The following is a 10,912-nucleotide window of genomic DNA, read 5'->3' on the forward strand; positions in this document are numbered from 1 at the left end:
CCTTTCTTGCTTTTCAACCAGAGAAGTGACAAACAACTTAAGATTATTGTGGTTACAGGATAAACACAAGATAAACCTCTTGTGTTTTCTTTGTAACGAACAGAAACAGGTTGTCTACTGATAACAGTCCCTACAAAGAAAGTTCAAGTGAATGAATAAATTTGTCTTCTGTATATTGTGGTTAGATATACAAGGAATCAGGAGAACAGTAACTGGGCAACTAACATCATATTTACATTTTGTTGCCTCCTATTTAGGAATGAAATCTTACTATTGCACTTGGTTGGATAAAATTACCAAAATGTACACTGAAAGAAATGTTTGTTGATCGAATGATGTCTTGAGGTTGTGATCTAAAACAAGTACAATTGTTTGAACCTCCTTCCATTAACATTTCAACGGGTGAGTATCCATTCTTCAATGATGTTGCTCTGTGGAGCTAATTCCCAGTCTAGATTCATATACACATGTAACTTTTCATTCTTGACTGTTCCATCTGCCTCTCTGTTCAGCTGATGATGAAGCAGAGATCTTGTCACCTGGTTCATGTCTGCCTCCAAAGTGAAAACCCTGAAATCCTCATTCATGAGGTATATTGTATAATAATAATTCCTCCAATTCTAAATAATTTCTATCTGTGTTGCAAAGGTAATTTTCAGTGTTCTGATCACTGGGTTTTGCCATGAAGTCTTGCCACATCAATCCAGCTTGAATAAAATTTGACCAAGACTAAATACATCTTCCCTTTAAAATTGCACATATCCATTGCTAGCCTTTCCCATGTCTATTTTGGACATCTTGATGAAATATATAGGCACTTGCTTGTGTATAGCTCAAAGATGGCACGACAAAATATGATTCCCAGATGTCCACCATGAAATTTCTATAGAATTTCCCTATGCTTCTGTCATCCATTGCCATCTGTGAATCAGCGTCAGAGAACACAATGATTACAATCTGTGCTGTTACTGCAATCTATTTCTTTCAGTTTAACATAACAGTGTAAAGTTGTATTAAGTTACAAACGAAGCCGCCACAGACTCCTACTGACACTTGGGTATTACCTGTACTGGTGTGGGATAGCTGGCCAGGCTTTCTCCAGTCAACTTGGGTCTATGCTTCTTCTCTGAGCTTCAAGCTCAGGATCCTGATTAGACTGCTCTGTTGATGTCTTCAAGAACATTTATTTTTGTATGTTTTCTCTTGATCTTCTGGAAAGTTTGATTCCTGCCCAAGACCCTTGTGTTCAAGACTATCAACCCAATGTATAGATAAGATATAACTGTCTGATTGTCCTCCTTTCTGTCTTTAGTAGCCTTGATAACCATGAATGTCAAGTTTCTGCCTAGCAGCCTTTATCACCACATCTCTCCTTAATAAGCAGTGCCTGGTTCTACATTGTACAGTAGGCTATTGTAGAGACTTAGCTTTTAACCATACTGGTGCAGTGTAGAATGTTTCCACCATTAGATGTGCCTTGCCCAAATCGTAGACTTTGGCCAGGCCAAAGGATTTTGGTGCCCTTACTTTGGTGCTGCAACCCAACATTGAATATAAAGGAAAATGAGATGCCTTAAATCCAAAGATGTGCAGGTTAGGTGGATTAGCCATGGGAAATATAGGATTACAGTGACAGAGTAGGGGGTGGGTTTGAGCAGGATGCTCTTTGAAATGGAGGTGTGGTCTGGGTGGGCAGTTTCCACACTGTAGGGATTCAATAAACGACATTTTACCTTTACTTACTTGATAAAATAAGTTTGAATTTGGCACCCTTTAGACCCAGGTACCCCAGGCAACTACCTAGTTTGTGTACACCATCTGGCCGGACCCAAATAAATCAAAGGTGTATTTCATCAGCTTGAGCCCGATATTTTGTACATGGCCAGGCATTTTTGAGATTTCTTTAAATTGCAGTAACTTCAACAAAGGCTTGTGCTTTGATTTGATTTTGAATTTCAGTCTCACGAGGTCGTTTATGAGACTTTGACAGACTCATTAATCTGCTAATGCTTTGTCAATGCTTGTGTAGCTCTGTTCTGTCTCTAAAATTTTTTGCTGTGATATAAACAGGTTTTCATGTTCTGTCAGTCTGCACATAGATAAGGATTGCTATTTCTGTGGTTGATTCACCCACAGCTGCCCTTGTGAATAAGCTTGGATTATGGTGTGTTAGAACATCAGTAGAAGGTATCTTCTCTTCAATCTTCACAGAAGTTACAGTCTGTTTCTGACTCCATACCATTGTTGACCTTTTTTCTTTCAGAGAGGCCTCTTATGGGTTGAATGAGGCAGCAGAGCTGGGGATCAACTTTCCTACTTTTGCACAATGCCCAAGAAGCACCATACATCATCTTCAGCACTGCAAATTTATTCTTGTCCTCTGTCCTCTTTGAATCTAGTGTAATGCCTTCTTCTTGGACAATATGTTCCAGAAATGCAATCATCATTTAGGAAATTAACATTTCTAATTTAGAATAAGAAGTGCAATTTGTAGTGCCTTTAATGTGTTCTTGACCCCTCTGATCACGTTCCTTCTTTGTTTCACCTTCTCTAGGATATCACCATAGGCCAAAGTGTCCCTTGTTTCTCTTTTATGATTCTAGACAATGACTGTTGGAAAATCTCTAGTGTAGGGAGATCCGTAACAGTCACGGTAGAAGCAATACTGCCCCGGGGTCACCAGACTTGAAATATTTACTCTGTTTTCTCTCCAAGATCTGTTCAGTTTCAGAAGCAGCTTCTGGTTTTGTTTGTTTCAGATCTTCAGCATCTGCAGTTCTTTGTTTTGTTTTACTGCCTCAGTGATGTCATAAATTTAATCAACAATCTGGACTCTTGTTTTAAGGATCACTGTCACCACTATGTCCAGTTTTGTGAAAAAATTGTGTTTTGCTAATTTTTCCAAACAATCATCCACAGATGAAACAGAATGGATTTCTCTTCTAACTCCTCTATTTAACAGAAAGAGATCCACGTATAATCTTAGTTCTTCATTTGCCTTTGAAACAATTACTAGAGCTTTGCATCTTTTTTGGTTCTGCCACTAGTGAAATGACATTCTTTCAACGATGCTGCATAACTAAATTTTTACTTTTCCCATCAAAGGATTAGGAATTTTCCTACAAGTGGATACGCTTCGCATTTTCTTGCATAATAATGTGATATTGCTGCTTCAAATTACCTAAACCTTTAAAAACCTGAGGAAAGTCATGCCAAAATTCACTCTGGTTTTAATTCTAGGTAAGATAGATGCAAATAGGCTTTTCCAAAGTGTTAAAAATTGATTGATGTTATCAAGGTTTAGAAATGAAGATGAAATGCAGCATCCTGTAGCCTTTAACGAAACCAAGAAGCCATGTATGGAGTCCTAACTTTGTATGATTTATTCCTTTTTAGAATTTATGTAATTAAAATGGTGCTGGTTTACGGCAACATGTATACATTTTCATAAATACACATAACAATAAATTACTATTACTATTACTATTACTATTAGTATTACTATTACTATTACTATTACTATTAGAAGGAAACTGCTTTTATGCTCAGTTTTTAAAGAAGCTCCTAAATTGTTTCAATGTGTAATACTTTCCTTGTTTTTGTAGGTGTTATCACCTGATTTAGAAAATGACTGCGACAAACTATGAACAAAAATTATGCAAAAAGTGACTTGAATTGAATGATCTTTCAACATTTTCACATAATCAGCCGCGATGTTGCCAACGCTTGCATAGTCCCTTGATATATGAAAGTTACTTCATGCTCGTGATTCACATTGGGAGTTCAAACCTGAATAAATCAATGTTTAGAGTCCCATGTGCATTGTATTTTAAAAGCAGGATGAGCAAATGTTGTCGTCATTACAGCAGCTGTTTGTCTTGTGTTCAGCATGAACCTCTGCCAGCATTGGTGAGGTCAGAACTTTGTCTTTGGTAGGACATTTGGAGTGGCGTGGAGGGGATTAATGTCCTATTAACACCCCGTTATACAATACATGGAAGTGACAGTGCTCTGTGCTTTCTGAAGAAGCCAATTCTGAAGAAGGGTCCTTGCCCAAAACATCAACTTTCCTGCTCCTCTGATGTTGCCTGGCCTGCTGTGTTCCTCCAGTTCCACACTGTGTTACCTTTGACTCCAGCATCTGCAGTTCTTACTATCTCCGAGTGCTCTGTGCTTGTACAGTTAATGTACATATTGTATGAAAAATGTTAGAGTAAATTCCATAGTTGTGTATAAAGTATGCATCGTATATTCAGCAAAGAAAATAGACAACACTTCATTTCAGGAACTTTAGGAAGAATTTCAATTTAGACCATAGATAACAAGAAGTCTAAGGAACTGACTACACCCCTGAATCTAACAGCTTTACACATGACTGCATTTATTTTGAATGCATCTAATAGATAGCAGTCCCCACACATCTGCATGAACACAGGTTTGCAAAGTGACAAAGCTGTCAGGTACGTCATCTGTGTTTTCACTTTAAAGTCATTTTCAGAGGTTTGCGGCTTACACAACACATTTTTGAAGGCTCCCAATCCAGCCATGCTCTCCTCTCCAGTGAAAATTACACCTATAGTGGATCTGATAAATAAGCAACTGTCCAGCAGTTGCACTACGCCTGCACACTCCCCTCCCCTGTGGCAGATGGATGTCCTGTTGCAGTGCGGCAAGGAGATCAATTCTAATTTGCCTCCAGCCCCTCGCCCTCCGCCTCTTCCCCAATGCCACGTCCTGTGGTGTCTGCAATGGGCACCAACCACACCGTGCATGGAGCATGGTGAGGGCAGCAACATTTTGCAGCCACTTCCTATGGCCTGTCAATTTCTGTGGTTGATATCACAGCCCAATTCTGAGCACGTGCCAGCTGTATTTCTGCAATCAGAATAATCTCTCCGTTTACACATTTGTACTTGAAACATTCAAGTTAAATTATGTTGTTTTCAGAAACTGATTTCAGTACGGTGAACATCCTGCCCATTATGTTCCATCAACCACAAATGTGCACTTAAAACATAAGGTGGGTTTTACTCTCTAGGAGTGGTTTGAAATGTGGTCTGGGGACTCTGCTTAATTGTGAGGGAAGACTCAGGGTGGAGAATCTGTTGCTTTGCTGACTTCCCTGATTAAGTAAAGATTGGGAAGTTTGAGGTTGATCTTCCCATCCCCCATCTAATTGTGGCCCCTAATTGATCACTTAAAGGCCATTCCTGGGCTCTAATGCATTGCTACTAATATTCTACCAATGGTGGGAGTTAGCCCACAGCACGTACCCGTGAGTTTGTGAGCTTGTGGTCCTCCTGATTGACAACACTCTGTATCTCATGGATGCTCTATGGGCAGCAAGGCCCACTCCTGCTGAAAATCTTTACCCATCCCTAAACATTGAACCTCACTTTTCTCTGGGGCCTGCTTAACTGCCCTCAGTGAATCTGCCCAAACATACCTCTATCTTGGATCTCCAGTGCTGCTGCCTTCATTCCGTTCTTGCTGCAGTCCCATCCATGGCCACTATTCTTGGTGGCACTGTTTGGACTGAAGAGCTGCCAGTTTTGTGACTTACAACTGTTGAAGGCAAGAACCTTGTCTTGAAGGCAGGAACACCAACAGCAGGCATGTAAGCACCTGACTTGGGTTTAATCTTGGTGAGACTTGCAGAAATGGCTGTGACAGTGTTGGCTTCTTAGCTATTAGAGTCATAGAGTCATAGAATATGGAAAGAGACCCTATGCTTCAACCAGCCCATGCCAAACAAGGGACATGGTGGCCATTAAGTTCAGCTCATGGTTTTGTTTAAAAAAAGCCTCTCTAATTTTGCTTAATTTACTGCCTGCAGTTCCAACCCCTACTTTCTCATCTGCTCAGTGTACTCAATGACAAATTGTATCTTTGCTTCCGGTTTTACATTTTCCAGCCTTATAATGCCCTCTCTGACCTTGCTTCAAAATTGGGGTGATGCGTGGCTGTGACAATAACATTAAAACTGCAGTATGATCACCGCAAAAATTGGGGACTATTGAATTTTCTGAGTGGTAATAACACACAGTACAATTTCACACAGGCTATGAACAAAATAAGGTCAAATTTTAATATATTTACCTGTCAAACTGCCAGAGACATACTGCTGACAAATAGATTTGTTGGTGATCACAGGTGCTTGGCAGTTGCCCTGTCAAGTAAGCTTATCCTTTCCTGAAAACTGAGTGCAAAATTGAAACAGCCATTCAAGATTTCTTTTTAAGTGTGTCTCTAGAAAAGAAATAGTGCTTTGTTCTGCCTGCTTTTTAACTGCTGCAGGATATCCTAACATGTAAAATTAAGAACTGAGATGCATACACAGTCTTATAACAGAAAGTGCACTGGGAACTGTCTTGATAAAGGGGGTCTGTGTGAATGCATCCTAGTGATCTTTGGTAGAATATTGGACTAATAATTCAGCCTTCATTTAATGATTTGGAGACATCAGTTCAAATCCTACCATGGCAGCTTGCAATCTTATATACAATAAAGCTGGTATTAATGAAGTGTTAATGTATTAATAACTATATCTCCACCAGATTGTTGCAACAGTACATCAGATACTCTAATGATTTTCAGGGAAATAAAGAAATATGCTGCCCTTAGCTGATCTAATCTTTATGGGACTCCAGAGCCAGAACATCATTTCCAACAACCCTTTGAAATTGGCAAGCAAGCTATTCAGTTGTCAAGAGGGTGACTCATCATCAAATAAAAACAGAAAGTGCTCCTATTTCACTTCTTCAGCATTGGCAACACTTTGTTTTTATATGATCATCATCACCTCCTCAAGGGTAATTAGGAATGGCCAATAAATACTGGCCATACCAGTGATGCCTACATCCCATGAATTGTATTTCTCAAATGTGCAGAGTAGCCCAAGTTCATTGTCTGAAAACTTCGGTCCTTGCTCTCTCAGATCTTCAGCCATTGTTCGAAATATCGCAACTGAGTTGACTTTGAAAAAATTCTGTCCGCTTCAGGCAATCACAATACATTTCCCTTTTGAGATCAGGATGTCAACCAACGCAGTATGGTACAGGGTGGTGATATACATTGCTAATAAAGGTAGTAAGGAATCCTGCTGAATGCGGAAATCATTTCTTTGGACCTACAGTAACAATTGAATGTGGTGTCAGGATCAATCCCATTTTATTTTTGTGCAGTTTTAGCCAATTTCACTCCTTTGGTGTTTTACAATTAAGAAGTAATTTGACATTACAGGTTTCTAGGTCCTCTCCCTCTATTCCTTCGCCTTCTCCATTTTCCAAACTGCCATCCCCACTCAACAAATGCTGCCAAACTTTGAATGGCGCACCCCCTCACAAACACTGGCACAGAAGCTCCTGGAGAAATGTGCTCACATTTCAAAAACTCATTGGTATTGGGCGCTGTTAGCAGTCAGGAAACGATAATGCTTTGCGTGAAAAATATACTTTGGCTGATTTTATGATCTTTTGCTGCAAAATTTCACTATAAATTAATATGATGTATTAATTATTACTGAATCAGCAGAAAATGTCCGCCTGAAGCAATAAATATGGAATGTAATGGATTAACTCGAGGCCAGCCACAAATCTCCACATATTTTTATGCACTAAATATGTGTGCTGTTCAGATTAAATTCCTCTTGTCCGTGAAGGTCATGAAGCTAACATATACATTCCCCTGCTGGGACTGGCAATAACAATCTTTTAACTACAGAGGTGCTTTAGGAGTTTTCTTTCAAAGTTGTATGCACTATTTTATGAACTAGCTACATAGATTAAAGAAAAATACGATACAACTGGATAACAAACACAAATCAACTGGTTTGATAAATCACCCATTTCAAAACAAATCACCTGTTACAATGTGGAGCTATCTAATAAAGGTTTCTGTACTTGGCAGAATGTTCTAAAAGTCCAGGACACAGCAGTATCATACACCCCCATTTTAATATTAAAAAGACTTTTTTTGGACAGATTCCCTTTATTTAACATGCCTTCGAATAAAAGTGTAAGCAAATTAATTGTTTAATTCTTTCATAGAATATATGCATTGCCGGCACGGCCACCATTTGTTGGCTATCCATAATTATCCTTGCACTGAATATTTTCCTAGGCCATTTCAGAGGTCAATTAAGTTGGGAGTCACATGTAGGCTAGTCCAGGTAAGGATGGCAGATTTCCTTCCATGAGTAAACCAAATGGGTTTTGACAATAATCAATGATAATCTCAATAATAGTAACCATGAAACTAGCTTTACATTCTAACTGAATTTAAATTCCACTCGGTGCCAGCATTGGATTGAACCCACATCCTCAGAGAATTATCTTGGGCTGCAGAATTATTAGTTCAGCAATATTACCGGGAATACCACCACCTGCCCATATCTTGGTACAATTCAACTATTCAAAGATCCTAATTCTTGTCAGGCCTTTTCCTTGTAAGTTCCTATCTCTACATTGATCAGCAAAACTGCCTAGCTATGAAATTGGGCTGTGCTATTACATTGGTGTTGATACTGAGCAAGTTCTGAGTTCAGAAAATGATTGTAAGCATTTTTATGGCCATGTCCAAGCTGCATCCTCACAGCCTACTTACTGTTAAAGATTATTCTATTCTCTCAGTTTCTCTATCTCTACTGCATCTATTCTGATGATGCCAGCTTTCTTGAGGGGGCATCTAAAATATCCACCTTATTCCTCAACTGAGAATTCCCCAGCACTGTATTTGACAGGTCTCTCAGCCAATTTCTGACCTGTGCCCTGCATTCTACCCTTGCTTCCTCTCTTCCTTCCACAATAACTGTAGGGTTCCCCTTGGTCCTCACCAGCTTCTGCATCCAAAGGATGAAAGCTACCATTTCTGTCACATCCCATAGGATGCCAAAACCAAACATATATTTCCCTTTCCTCACCTCCTTTGTCAACATTCTGCAGGAACCGTTCCCAGCAGGATACTTAGGTCCATTCCTCCCCCGTTCCCAATGCCTCCCCATGCTCCACAGTATCTTCCCTTACAATCGCAGAAGATATAACACCTGCCCGCTTACCTCCTCCCTTCTCACCATCAAAGGTCCCAGACATACTTTCCAGGTGAAGGATTTATCTGTACTTCATTCAATGTGGTCTACTGTGTTCGCTGCTCACAGTGTGATCTCGTCTACATTGGAGACACAGAACATAGACTGGGTGACCGCTTTTCAAAACGCTAATGTTCTGTCCGTAAAAATGACCATGAGCTTTCGGTTGCCTGCCACTTCAACACACCACCGTGTTCCCACGCCAACATTTCCATATTCCCACACCAACATTCCTTTCACAGGCCTCCTGTAGTGTTCCAGCACAAGCTCAAACAACAACATCTCATCTTTCACTTGGGGACCTTGCAGCCTGTAGGACTCAACATCGAGTTCAATAACTTTAGAGCTTGATTCCATCCTTCCATGGTTTTTACCCACGCCCACGCCCTGGGTCTGTCATGACATGAGTTGCTTTTAGCACAGCCAAACCATTCTCTCCTACTCTCAGCTCTCATTGTCACTTATTCAGCTTCTGTTCTGTCCTGACCCACTATCAATAATTACCTTGTCTGGCTATTCCTTTCCTATCTCTCTTTTGGCTCTGTCTCCACCTATCCATTCAAGTTTCCTCCCCCCAAAACTGTTTTTAGTGTAAGTACCAGCTTTTCGCAACTGCTATCAATTCTGATGAAGAGTCGCCAGACTTGAAATGTTAATCTCATGTTCTCTCCACAGTTGCTGCCAGACCTGTTGAGTTTCTCCAGCAATTTTTCTTTTTTTCCACCTTGGCCCACCTGATGCTCTTGCTGGAAAGTGTTCTGTTTGCTTTGATGCCCTTCTTTGAAACTTGGACCATTTGCGTCCATTGGTCATCATTGTGAATCACTTGCAGGCTGTTTCAGTTACACTGGGAACACTCCAACTAGCTCTATTTAAAACAGCAGCCATTCGACTTGCAGGTGAGGTGCTTTTGACATATTTTTGCTTTTGGTAAAATTAATAGGAAGTTCTGTGGATTTCTTTGGAGGTGTTCTAGTGATTTGTTGGATTAGGTCAGAACTGGCTTCTCTAGACTGGGAGAACAAAGCTTTTGGTGTTCTATTCACAAACAGGACACAACAGTTTGAAGAGATAGTAGGAACTGCTGATGCTGGAGTCTGAGATAACAAGGTGTAGAGCTGGATGAACACTGCAGGCCAAGCAGCATCAGAGGAGCAGGAAAGCTGACATTTCAGGTTGGGACCCTTCTTCAGAAATGGGGTAGGGGAAGAGGACTCTGAAATAAATAGGGAGAGAGTGGGAGGCGATGATGGAAGGTGGATAGAGGAGCAGATAGGTGGAGAGAAGATGGACAGATCAAGGAGGTGGGGATGGAGCCAGTAAAGATGAGTGTAGATAGGGAGTTGGGGTGGGGTTGATCAGTTGGGAGGGAGGAGCGGGTGGTTGGGAGGGAAGACGGACAAGTCAAGGAGACGGGGATGAGGCCAGTAGATAGGAAGTGGGAGTGGGGGTTGGTCAGTGAGGTGGGAGGAGCGGATAGGTGGGAGAAAGGACAGACAGGTCAGGGAGGTGGGGACGAGTTGGGCTGGTCTTGGGACGAGGTCGGAGGTGGGGAGATTTTGAAGCTTGTAAAGTCCACATTGAGACTATTGGGCTGCAGGGTTCCCAAGCGAAATATGAGGTGCTGTTCCTCCAGCCTTCGGGTGGCATCATTGTGGCACTGGAGGAGGCCTAGAATGGACATGTCATCCAAGAAGTGGGAGGGGGAGTTGAAGTCGTTCGCGACTGGGAGGTGCAGTCGTTTGTGACGAACCTAGTGTAGGTGTTCCACAAAGCAGTCTCCAAGCCTTTGGTTGGTTTCCCCGATGTAGAGGAGGCCACATCGGG

The 10,912-nt window shown here is 41.0% G+C and overlaps 1 long non-coding RNA gene across 1 annotated transcript; it reads left to right on the forward strand.

Moving 5' to 3' along the window:
• Positions 1-253: 253 nt before the first annotated feature.
• LOC125482796 lies at positions 254-3,813 on the forward strand. The gene is made up of 2 exons (XR_007261770.1): positions 254-402; positions 3,606-3,813. It is a non-coding gene; the product is annotated as an uncharacterized LOC125482796 (long non-coding RNA).
• The last annotated feature ends 7,099 nt before the right edge of the window (positions 3,814-10,912 follow it).

This window comes from Rhincodon typus, chromosome 3 (assembly GCF_021869965.1).
Source record: "Rhincodon typus isolate 14 chromosome 3, sRhiTyp1.1, whole genome shotgun sequence".
Taxonomy (NCBI): Eukaryota; Metazoa; Chordata; class Chondrichthyes; order Orectolobiformes; family Rhincodontidae; genus Rhincodon; species Rhincodon typus.